Genomic DNA, 12,332 nt, shown 5'->3' on the forward strand with positions numbered 1-12,332 from the left:
TATCTTTTTTTTTTTTTGAGGAAGATTAGCCCTGAGCTAACTACTGCCAATCCTCCTCTTTTTGCTGAGGAAGACTGGCCCTGAGCTAACATCCATGCCCATCGTCCTGTATTTTATACGTGGGATGTCTACCACAGCATAGCTTTTGCCAAGTGGTGCCATGTCCGCACCTGGGATCCGAACTGGTGAACCCCGGGCTGCCAAGAAGTGGAATGTGTGAACTTAACTGCTCTGCCACCACGCCGGCCCCTGTCTTTTTTATCTTGAAGTCTGCTTTGTCTGATATAAATATGGCAAGACCTAATTTCTTTTGTTTGCCATTTGCTTGGAGTGTCATCTTCCATCCCTTTACTCTTAGCCTGTGTTTGTCTTTAGAGCTGAGATGTGTTTCCTAGAGGCAGCGTACTGGTGGGTCTTGTTTTTCAATCCATCCAACCACTCTGTGTCTTTTGATTGAAGAGTTCAGTCCATTTACATTTAGAGTGATTATTGATATATGAGGGCTTAATACTGCCATGTATCTATTGTTTTCCAGTTGTTCTATATTTCCCTTGTCCTTCTCGTGTATTTCTGTCATTTCAGTTTGGTGGTTTTCTATGATGGTTTTCTCAATTTTCTCTTTATTTATCATTTGTATTTCCGTTCTGACCATTTTTTTTTTTTTTTTGAAGATTAGCCCTGAACTAACATCTGCTGCCAATCCTCCTCTTTCTGCTGAGGAAGACTGGCCCTGAGCTAACATCCGTGCCCATCTTCCTCTATGTTTATATGTGGGACGCCCACCACAGCACGGCTTGCCAAGCGGTGCCATGTCTGCACCCCGGATCTGAACCGGCAAGCCCTGGACCACCGAAGCGGAACATGAGAACTTAACCGTTGAGCCACCGGGCTGGCCCCTGGTCTGACTTTTTGTTTAGTGCTTACCATGAGGTTTGTATAAAAGATCTTGCAGATGAGATAGTCCATTTTCTGATAGCCTCTTACCTCCATTAGCCTATAGCAGGTTCCATCCCTTTCCTCTTCCCCTTCTAAATTATTGTTGTTACAAATTATTCCACTTTGCGTTGTGAGTTTGTGGTTAAACTGAAGTTTATAGTTATTTTTGATGCTTTCCTTCTCTTTATCTTTAATGTTATACTTAAGTGTTTGCTAACCTTTTCTGATAGCTGCTATTTTCTGATTTTGTCTATTTATCTCCTTGCTCAAGGCTTTGTAAACCTTTTCCTTTTTGTTTCAGATATAAGGGCATTCTTGATCATTTATTGAAGGGAGGGGTCTTGTGGCAATGAACTCCCTCAGCTTTTGTTTATCTGGGAAAGTTTTTATTTCTCCATCATGTCTGAAAGATAGTTTTGATGGATAGAATATTCTTGGCTGAAAGTTTGTGTCTTTCAGTATTTTGGATATATCATTTCACTCTCTCCTAGACCATAAGGTTTCTGCTGAGAAGTCCACTGAAAACCTGATAAGGGTTCCTTTGTAGATTACGTTCTTCTGCCTTGCTGCGCTTTATAGTTTTTCTTTGTCATTGACTTTTTCCAGTTTTAATAATATATGCCTTGGAGAAGGTCTTTTTACGTTGATGTAATTAAGAGTTCTATTGGCTTTGTTTACTTGTAATTCCAGTTCTTTCCCCAAGTTTGAGACGTTCTCAGCTATTATTTCTTTGAACAAGCTCTCTGCTCCTTTCTTCCTCACGTCTCCCTCTGAAATACCTATAATCCTTATGTTGAATTTCCTAATTGAGTTGGATATTTCTTAGAGAATTTTTCATTTTTTTAAAGATTTTTAAAAATTTTTTTCCTTTTTCTCCCCAAAGCCCCCTGTACATAGTTGTATATTCTTCGTTGTGGGTCCTTCTAGTTGTGGCATGTGGGACGCCGCCTCAGCCTGGTTTGATGAGCAGTGCCATGTCTGCGCCCAGGATTCGAACCAACGAAACACTGGGCCGCCTGCAGCGGAGCGCGCAAACTTAACCACTCGGCCACGGGGCCAGCCCCTCATTTTTTTAAAGTCTTAGTTCTCCCTCCTCCTCCACCTGAAGCATGTCTATATTTCTGTCCTCTAAATTACTAATTCTGTCCTCCATGATGTCAGCTTTGTTTTTTAAGGTTTCTAGATTGTTTTTTTTGTCTCATTCATCATGTTCTTCATCTCCTGAGCATTTCTGGCTGTTTTTTGTTTTTAGAGTTTCAATCTCTTTCATGAAGAATTCTTCTGCTCATTAATTTTATTCCTGAGTTCATTGAACTATCTTTGAGTTTTCTTGTAACTCGTTAAATTTCTTTATGATAACTATCTTGAATTCTCTGCCCTTTAGATTGTAAATTTCTGTGACTTCACGGTTGTTTTCTGGAGGCTTGTCTTTTTTTGCTTTTTTGAGGAATATTAGCCCTGAGCTAACATCTGCTGCCAATCCTCCTCTTTTTGTTGAGGAAGACTGGCCTTGAGCTAACATCCATGCCCATCTTTCTCTACTTTCTATGTGGGATGCCTGCCACTGCATGGCTTGACAAGCAGTGCATAGGTCTGCATCAGGATATGGACCAGTGAACCCTGGGCTGCCGAGGCAGAATGTGCAAACTTATCCGCTGTGCCACCGGGCTGGCCCCATGGAGACTTGTCATTTTTGTTGTGATCTAGAGTGTTAATGTATTTCTTCTTCGTGTTTGATGAAGTAGACTTTTGCCAGTGCATAGTCATAGTATCTAATTGCAGATTCCACCTGCCACCACTGGGGTTGGGGGGCAGTAGCTGTGTTTTCTGAGCCCACTGCATCTGCTGGAAGTTGTACCAATCATGCTTGTCTGTGTTTGCCACTGGTGCACCAGATGGGAGAATGGTGCTTTCCTCTGTGCATGTGAGCCCACTCTTCACTCACCAGTGGCCGCCTGGACTGCTGGGCTTGGTGGGGGTACCCTCATGGTGGCTGAGCCACCTCGTGTGGAGCATTCCAGCAGGCTGAGATGTAACTATGAAAGTAAAGAGTTCATCAGAGGCCTTCCCATTCCCCTGCCTCCTCTCAGAGACATGCACCAGCTGCTGCATGTGGACCCACAACCTAGATTGCTGCCCTTCGGTAGGGGGAGGAGATCCACTCACCTCCTTCCACTGCTTCCCAGGATCTGCTACCCCCACCTTCATACACATGGCTGCATGGGTCTCTTAGATGTCCTTTTGTGCTGTGTGAGCATCCTTTGTTGGTTAATGAATGTCTTTTTGGTTGTATCTTAGCGGGGAGAAACTAAGGGAGCAGTTCGCTCCACCATGATGCTGACGTCACTCTCCTGTAATAGTTTTTAAAGTCATGGAGCCAGATGATATGACTCAGGGACTGTATATAGAGAAGAGGTCAGAGGACTGATTTGTGACACTCTACCTTTAGATGTTAGAAACAGGAGGAGGAACCAGCTGAGGGGACTGAGAAGGAGCAGCAAGTGAGATAGGAGGAAAAGTGTCAGGGGTGTGGGGTCTTGGAAGCCAAGCAAAAAATGTGTCTCAAGAAGGGGATGATAGGGCCAGCCCCATGGCTGAGTGGTTAAGTTCACGCACTCCACATTGGTGGCCTGGGGTTTTGCTGGTTCAGATCCTGGTTGTGGACATAGAACCGCTCATCAGGCCATGCTGAGGCAGCATCCCACATAGCACAACCAGAGGCACTCACAACTAGAGTATACAACTATGTACCAGGGGCTTTGGGGAGAAGAAAAAAAAAGATTACCTCAGATGCCAATCTTTAAAAAAAAAGGGGGGGTGGAATGATAAACTGTGCCAAGTGCTGTTGAGAAGCTGAGAAAGATGAGACTGAAAAATAACCCTTGGATTTAGTAAAATGGTGATCACTGATGACCTTGATGAGAGTAGTTTAGTGGCATCATAAGTGTAAGAGCTTGATTAAAATGGATTCAAGGGAAAATGAGAAGAGAGGCAATAGAGAGTTCAAGTACACACAACTGTATAAGGGATTTTTTTTCTATAAAAGGAGCTTGGATATAGGGTAATAACCAGAGGAAGGTGTCAAGTTCAAAGGAAGTGCATTTTTAAGATAGGAGAAATTACAGCATGTTTGTATGCACATGGAGACAATCAATTAGATAGGGAAATTCTGATGATGTACAAGTAAGAGGAAACAAATTAATGAGCTAAGTCCTGGAGTGGGTAAGATGAAGTGAGATCTAGGGTTTTGGATCATTCATTTCAGTAGCTACGGGACATTCTGGAGACCCATCCCTTGCCTCTTGCGGGTCAGGTCCTGGGGCAGAGGCATATCCCCTTCCTTATCAGCACCAGTTCCAGGGAATGAACATTTTTACCCAGAGCATGGCTGGGGATTGTCACTGAGGTAGATGGAATCCTGTCTCACTGTATGGAGTCATTCGGGATGTGTCTTATCCATTGTGGAGTCTACGTCTCTCCAGTGACTCCCACGGCAAGTAGTTCCTGTGCCAAGCCCCAGCTATACAGAGACGTGGGTCCCCTCAAGAATTGGCAATAAAGTTGAATAGACCAGATATTAAGAATAGAAAACATTTTTTTGTCCTCCCTCATAGCATTCATTTTGTCCAGGGAATCTGACTCTAACTCAGGGGTGGAGCATAGCAGTGCATACTTGGTCACAGTGATAGGTCCAGGGGTGGGCATGTGATCTAATCCAATCCAATTATATCTTTTTTAGGAATGTGAGGCTAAAGATTCCCTGTTTCCCAAAAGATGTGAAAGAGAAAGTGTGTTGCCCTGGAGCTACAGGCATCAATCTTGGGACAACAAAAGAAGTCATCTTACAATGAAACCAACATTTTAGAAGACAGAGCTAAGGGATGAAAAGAAATTAGATCCTTGGTGAGCTGCTGGATCAAGCCTTGCCTGAATTTCTAAGATTAAGTTTCAGCATAGCTCTGAAAAATTTTCAGTTATGTGCAATAATAAATTCCTTTTATTGCTTAAGCCAGTTTGAGTTGGATTTTCTATTACTTGCAACCAAAAGCACATTACCTGAAGCACAAAGAAAGGCACAGTTCTCTACTGGATTATGCATTTATTAAACATATTTTTTTGTACACCTGTGTCAAGCATGTGCTGTGCACTAGGAATACAGTAGTAAATGAAGAAGATTGTGTCCTCACATCTAAAAGCAACTCCCCAGGCACCTTCTCCTTGAAGGGCTCTTGGGCCCTTTGTTCTCTGCTGTGAGCCCCAGTGATCCAACCCTTTCCTCTCTCTTCTCAGAGCCGCCACCTTCTGCCTTCACCATGTGGGACCTTCTCTATCCAATTTCATCTCAAAGCAAGTTTATCTTCCCAGCTCTTGTCTTTGTCACTGTGTCAGTTGGGGATCAGTCAGGGAAACAGACTACTCTAGATGTTTCGAGCGAGAAGGAATTTATTTCAAGGAGATAGTTGTTTTACCAATCCCTTAGAAGAGCTGGAGGACTGGAGGTCAGGGAAGGTCATGCTTTGCTTTCAGACTTCCCACTAGCTTTCAGAGGGTCAGAAGTGTTAGGAATTGCAGTGATTACGGCTGCATACAGCACCAAGGTGGGAGACTGGTGGGGGAGTACTTGGAGGCCACTGAAAAACCCCTCGTCTTCCTGCTACTGCCTAAGAGGCAATAATATATGGCTTCTGCTTCTTGTTTGCTTTCCAAATCTCATCTGAATGTCTTTCACTGACTGGCACTAACCTGAACTCCACTGGCAAGGGAGTTTGGAAAATATAGACCCCAAATGTCCAGTACCTGTGATATGAGACAGCACAGAAGAGGGTAAGTGGTATGAATTTCTAGCAGACAGTCTGACATGGCCATCCACCAGAGGAAGAACACAACCACTTTTTCTTTTTCCTGAGGAAGATTAGCCCTGAGCTAACATCTGTGACAATCTTCCTCTATTTTGTATGTGGGTCACTGCCACAGCATGACTGATGAGTGGTGTAGGTCCACACCCAGGATCTGAACCTGCAAACCCAGACTGCTGAATTGGAGTGCACCAAACTTAACCACTGTACCATGGGGCTAGCCCCCCCAACTGCTTTCTTTTAAGGATTTATCTTCTAATAACAACATAGATGCTCTCTGAAGACAGTGGGGATTTTCCTGGAGAAGGGTCCTAGGGAGAATATTTAACTTGACAGAAAGCAGATCAGACTTACACAAAAGGAAGGGGAGTAGGGAGCAGCAGCTTCACTCAGGAACAGTTCATGCAATGCAGTCCACCCTCATGATGGAGTCAGTTATGGAGGTCACCAGACTGCCTGCCTACTCCCCATGCACCCTACAAAGAAGTCTGCCTGATGATGTGATATGCACCTCCTGCTCACACAGAGCCCAAGGTTAAGGAACAGACCTAATGGAAAAACACACATGTAGAGGAAACTCAGGCTAGCTCTCTCTATAGGTATATGAATGGGCAACCAAGCATCTGAAGAGAAAAAAAGCAAACAAACAACAAAAGCCCCTAGGTTCTCTATAAAGGAATGAGACGTCATCATTAATAATGAATGTCTTCAAATTTGAGAGGGAAGAAATATTTGAACCTAGAATAGAGAAAAAGAGCCAGACAATAGTTAAAGGCAGTAAAGACAGATTTATTCAGTACTATTGCAATATGAGAGGGAGGCTTCCTTCAAACTGAGCTCAACTCCAGATACATCAAAGACAGCTGGGGATTTATAGGCAAAGAGCAGAGTGAGGAGGTCAGTGAATAGAAAACTATTAAGAGGAGACACTGAAGGTAGGAAGATTCTTGATAAATTTACCTAATAGAATTCTTGCTAAAACCAAGTCAAGGACTCAGACATCAAGGGTGGGAATGAGCAACCTGATCAGATATCAGGGGCGATCAGATATCAATGATGGGGGGATTCTTGCTAAAACTGGGCAAGGCAGGCTGAGGACAGAGCCCAAGGATGAGGCAGAGTCAAAAAGGGGACTCGGAGGAGCCTGTCTAAAGTTTGGTCAAGGAGACAGTCTTTGCCAGAATTCTATACCCAGCCAAACTGCCAACTGTATGTGAGGGCAAAATAAGGAACATGTAAGAACTTGAAATGTTTAACACCACATGCTCTATGTGAAAAAATTACTCAAACATACGCATTAGCAAAATAAAATGGAATCTAACAAAGAGGACCATATGGGGCCTAAGTAATAGAGGTATAAGACCAGACAAAGTGAAAAAACCTTGGGGAAAAAAAAAAGATGCACAAGATCCTGATACATGGAAGGCTCTCTTTTGAGTTACAAAGTTTCAATGACATAGGAATATATTTCCATCACTAACAGTCTAACCACACTACTTGCTTCTACAGTTAGTATTTATAGAATTATAAGACAGTAAATGTTGGGTTTTGTTTTTAACTTATAGTCAATCTATATCCAAATTAATTTTGTATCTAATTTAGTCACAAAATAATATAAATATTATAAATATTCACAATAATGAACAAAATTCAGAAGTGGAGAGGAGAAATGGAAAGAAGGGAAAACTCGTTAATTTCTTTATCTTTTACAGTGAAGAGATACAGTTTAAAATTGGTAAACTAATAAATAATTATACAGATTGAAGAAATCATGATAAACATCAGGAAAACTAAACAGCAGAAATTGTTAACAGAATGGTCTCTAGGAAGTGAGATTAGTAAGAAATGGGGAGGAAGAGAGAACTTAGCTTCCCTTTTATGCCCTTCCCAAAATTTAAACACTGTGTGTTTATGTCTATATATGGTAAAACATTTCAAAAGCTTTAAAAGTTGTCTCAATGTTACAAAAAAAGAATGATATTCTTTTCCACTGGGGAAGAAGATGAAAGCATTTTCTCAAAAGTTTTTAATGTAAATGGCGTGTTTAATATAAGTCTTTCACATTTAATATCATTTTTGTAGCCCCCAGTAGTTAGCAAATGAAGAAATCTTGGTATTACTTTAATCCATTTCTGCTACCAGGTTATGATATCATTGTCTTTTCTCATGGCCCAGATGATGGTAGATTCTCAGTCCAAGAGCATTTACTATATGTGGTCACCTGGTGAAACCTCTGTTCATTTTTTTATTATTTTTTTGAGGAAGATTAGCTCTGAGCTAACTGCTGCCAATCCTCCTCGTTTTGCTGAGGAAGCCTGGCCCTGAGCTAACATCCCTGCCCATCTTTCTCTACTTTACATGTGGGACGCCAACTACAGAATGGCTTGCCAAGCTGTGCCATGTCCGCACCTGAGATCCTAACTAGCGAACCCCGGGCCACCAAAGCGGAACGTGCGCACTTAACCACTGTGCCACGGGGCCCGCCCAACCTCTGTTCATTTTATTGAAAAGTCATTTGGTAACTAGACCTTGATTATTAATAAGCATTTTTTAATAGCAAGCAACTTTATTCAAAATTTTAATCTATAAAAAGTGTTTTCGTTTCTTGTGTGCAAAGAAAACTGCAACCTGTGAGCATTCAGATCCTTCTCTACATTCCCATGGTTCCTTGTCTATTCAGGGAATGGATATATATCTTGTTAACTTTCAGTGCTCTTTGAAGTTACATTGAAATTCAGGTTTTGCAAGCTCTCACTTCCTATACATTACTATTTAATAAGCTTCAGAGGCTACTTATTAAAATAACAACTTGGAATTGACTTAAATTGAGAAAACTTTGTGTGTTTCTCTCTAAATGCTTCCCCTTAAAATAAAATCCAGAGGAAGTAAGAACTCTGTTGGCACTTCTCTATGTGGATACTTTTTAACTATTTAATTAAAAAATGCTTGGGTAGAGGGTGAGCCCTGAAGGGGTCGATGAGGAGAGAGACCAGAGGTTGAGCTTTGTGGGATGGGCTGCATTTACGTAGGTAGAAGGAGGATGGTGAGTCCACTCAAGATGATAAAAATGATTTTGGAAAAGGAACAGGAGCAGGGACCACCTCTTATAGATCTGCCCTGTTAAAGTGGGTATAAAGGGAGATGGTTTAGGAAAATAATTTGGGTTTTTATTGTTACCGAACCTGAAGTGAGTTCGCTCATCCGTTGCGCAGCAAGCCAACCTCTGACACCGGGTGTGGTGGAAGAAAGTAGGAATTTTATTTTTGCACAGCGCTGAACAAGGAGAGAGGGCAGCTAACACTGAAATCCCAACCCCCCAAAAAGCTAAAAGGAAGGGTTTTTATTTGGGGGTTTAGGTAGGGGAGGGGGAGCACATGGCCTTGCTGGTCGGAGCTTTCCCACCAGCCTGTCTTTGGCCTTGAGACACCTGCAGAGAGGAGGCGGCTCATGACCTTGCTGGTCAGCAGCTTTCCCACCAGCCCGTATCTCTTTGCGGGAGGAGATAGTCCAGGTGCTTGTCCTTGACGGTGTCTGTCTCCATGGAGGATAGTGGATTCTGGAGCCAGGAAGCCAGAGAGTAAGCAGGGAATGAGTGTTTTGGTTTTAACCCCATATATGCTGGGTTTAATGTGGGGAAACTGATATCAGGGTTGATATCATTATTTTGAATACAAAAGCTTCAATCGTATCCTGAAGACTGGGGAGAAGTAAGTATTGAAGGTTTGTTTTTCATTTTGTTTTGTTTTAAGAAAAACCAGCTTATCGTTCTTATAAAAAGAATACATTTACTTTTTTTTTTAAAAAAAAAAGATTTTATTTTTTCCTTTTTCTCCCCAAATGCCCTGGTACACAGTTGTGTATTTTTAGTTGTGGGTCCTTCTAGTTGTAGCATGTGGGACGCCGCCTCAGCATGGCTTGATGAGTGGTGCCATGTCCATGCCCAGGATTCGAACTGGCAAAACCCTGGGCTGCAGAAGCGGAGCGTGCAAACTTAACCACTCCACCATGGGGCTGGTCCCAAGAATACATTTTCATTTTAAAGAATTTAAGCAATGCAAAACAAAAAAAAAATGCACAAAGAAAAAGCATTTTAAAACTCCTAAACCTCACCATCTACAAATAACCGTTATTAACATTTGGTTAACATCATTCTAAACATCTTTCGACGCTTTTATACAGAGAGAATGATAGACAAATAGATGGATCTACTTTTTAAAATGATATCAATATATGTGTTATTAAAAAGAAACTAAAGGAAAAGCTGGACATCAAATAAGGGTTTATTTACTACAAGAGCTATTATTTCTTAAAATATCAATTTAAGGTTAGGAAAAGTAATACTGAAATTACGTTGTTTTGTTCTTTTTCAAAAAACACTTTTTAAACTAGAATCAGTTGTTGCTGCAGAAGATCAGGACACCAGCGCACTCACACTATCTTCCATAACCTCTTCCCACAGGGCCCATTATTTCTTAGTCATATTATTTGACATTGTTAATTTGTGTAACATGTATATGCTCTAAAACAACAATCACACAAGTGTTCAGTATTAATTCTATATTTAAACGAATTCAGTGATCATCACCTATCCTTTTACCAAAACATCTCAAATCTTGGTCTTAATTTTGTCCTATTTCTTAATTGTCTGAATTTTACTGTCAAGGATTTCCCTTTTCTATGAGTTCGTTTATATTTGTGGGAATCTGCTCAGCACCTTTCTTTTCGAATGACATCTTGGCTGGGTGGACCGTTCTTACATCACACTTTTGTTCTTTCAGAACTCTGTAGCCAATGCTCCATTGTCTTCTGTCTCTGGATGTTGTTGTTGAGAAATCTGAGGACAGCCTGACTTTTTTTTTCTTGTAAATTTGCTTTTTCTGCCTGGATGCCTGAATTTCAATAAATTAATTAAAAGATGTCTCAGAATTGAATATTTTGTATCAAAATGTCTCGTTTTGATCTTTCAAGCTACAGATTAATTCACCATTTTAGAGAAAACTTCAGTTTTCATATTTTTGAATGCTTCTTCTGTTCCATTTAAAGAGTTCTCAACTCCAGGGATACCAATAACCTCTGTCTTCCATATCTATTAGCTTCTCTCTGATTATTTTAATCTTTTTTTGTGTTTTTCATTTGCTTTTATTATGATTATTTCAAGCCTTTTTCCCACATTGATATTCCATCATTCTATCACGGAACAGACCAGCCATGTCTGGTTAACATCATTCTAAACATCTTTCGACGCTTTTATACAGAGAGAATGATAGACAAATAGACGGATCTCTCCCTTGCTGTTTTGATGTATTTATTAGTTCTATAACGATATTGTTTAGGTCTTTGCTTTATCAGATACGTACTTTTCCCATTCATCTCTTTCAGTTGTTTTATTATCTCATTTTTGAGTTCTTAGTCTACTGAGCTAATTTTTTTAAAGGTTATTCTAGAGCTCAAAGCACTGGCAGTAAATTTTTCCTGTTTCTCTACTTGCCTCCTGAACTTCTTCCCACTTTATCTGAAACTGGTTTGGTTTTCCTAATGAACTGCAGACTGAGTTCCTAATGTACTTTTCCTATGATTTATAAGCTTTCTGAAGGAGGTGGGGGGGCAGAACTCAGAGGAGGTGGTGTGCAGCCTTTGTTAGAAGACTGAGTTCTGCAATCACTTCTGAGGTTTTAAGCATCTATTCCAGAGTTCGCTCTACGAGGGGTTGGTGTATCCCATTCCTATGGGAAACACCTCAGTCTTTGGAACTTCCCTCAGTTTGGTACCCTTCCCTGGAGTCTTCACTGCTACCTAAAAGAGTTAGTCTATTCTTCATTTCTCATTTCACCTTCTTCTCCCCAGTAGTCATTTTCACTTTTCCAGAGAGAAGAGATGAAAGATAAGGAAACCACTCAAGTTTCTTTTCTCTTAGAATATTTGTGTGTATGTATGCAGTAATTCCCAGGATTTTGTGGACTAACAGTATGAGTTTTGATGGAATGGAGGCAGTGCTGGAAGCCTTGACACGCTCTAGACCAGAATCTCCTGTCTTTCCTTGACTGCCACTTGTTGACATTTAAGATACTGCGTTGTAACCCTTTGTTTACTATGCATGAAAGTTTAACTTTTCAAACTTTCTTGGGTATGGGTGGCAACAGAGTCTATGGAAATCTTTATTCCACTATCCTAACCTAGAAGTACAATAATTTTTAATGTATATATCTCTTTATTTTTTCTGATTATAAAAGTTATGTATCTATACTTACGTCAAATCATTATATTGTACACCTTAAACTAATACAATATTGTCAATTATATCTCAATAAAACTGGGGGGAAAACTTGGGGAAAAAATAAAATAAATTATGTCTCCTTGCTGTAAAAAATTAAAACCATACAGAAGTATATAAAGTAAAAAGTGAAAGTTCCTTATTATACAGCCCCCGAGAATATCACTTTTAACAGTCCCCTGATCATTTCGTACATTTATTTTCTTTCCTTTTTCTTGTCAGTGCTTCAGACTTTCAGTAAAAATCACTAGAAATACAGGAATACATAG

Source organism: Equus caballus, chromosome 2 (genome assembly GCF_041296265.1).
Source record: "Equus caballus isolate H_3958 breed thoroughbred chromosome 2, TB-T2T, whole genome shotgun sequence".
Taxonomy (NCBI): Eukaryota; Metazoa; Chordata; class Mammalia; order Perissodactyla; family Equidae; genus Equus; species Equus caballus.